Source organism: Caretta caretta, chromosome 28 (assembly GCF_965140235.1).
Source record: "Caretta caretta isolate rCarCar2 chromosome 28, rCarCar1.hap1, whole genome shotgun sequence".
NCBI classification, from domain to species: domain Eukaryota; kingdom Metazoa; phylum Chordata; order Testudines; family Cheloniidae; genus Caretta; species Caretta caretta.
Window position 1 is genome coordinate 9,454,641 of NC_134233.1, and position 999 is coordinate 9,455,639.

Sequence of the window (999 nt, forward strand, 5' to 3'; positions counted from 1 at the left end):
GTAAAACGGGGGGTTAGGTCCAGCATAACGAACAGAAGTTTCCTACCCCTGGCCTTCTCTCAAACCCTGAGCCTTTTCCACCCAGACCAGAATGTGCTTGGGGTGTAAGAAGCTGGCTGCTGGGGTCAGAGCGGCTGGTCCAGGGTTACTGATCACACAGACCTTGAATGGTGGCTGGGGGAATCCAGACAAGGGAGCTCCAGCAGCAAAACATTGAAACTCAGCTAGGATTACAGATGACACAACTCCTCACTGCTCCGGATTGCCCCGTGCATGGGACAATGGCCTCGGTTGCTGGTGAAAATCCTTGAGACCTGGAAAGTTGCTCCCCCCATCCCCATGTGCAATAGCCACAATCTCTCTTCTCTGCAGACTTGGTTTTTTGAGTCCCTCATTTCTGAAGTCACATGACCCCGATTCTTATTTTTCACATTCTGCTTTTCTAGACTATTTAGAGTCTGTTGCTTCTGAATGATAGTTTCTAATTTCCCAGTGTTCTCCACAGCCAGGGATTTTCCTACTCCCTCCCATTGCACTGGACTCACTAGGTTCCCTGGTATTTAAGAACGGCCACACTGGGACAGACCAAAGGTCCATCTAGCCCAGTGTCCTGTCTTCCGACAGTGACCAGCGCCGGGTGTCCCCAGAGGGAATGAACAGAACAGGGAATCATGAAGTGATTCATCTCCTGTCACCCATTCACAGCTTATGACAAACAGAAGTTAGGGACACCATCCCTGCCCATCCTGGCTAATAACCAGTCATGTACCTGTCCTCAATAGATTTCTCATGGTGTGTGTTTTTTTTTTTTTGTAACCCTATTATAATCTTGGCCTTCACAACGTCCTCTGGCAAGGAGTTCCGCAGGTTGACTGTGCGTTGTGTGAAGAAATACTTCCTTTTGTTTCTTATAAACCTGCTGCCCATTAATTTGATTGGGTGATTCCTAGTCCTTGTGTTCTGAGAAGGAGTAAATAACACTTCCTTCTTTACTTTCTC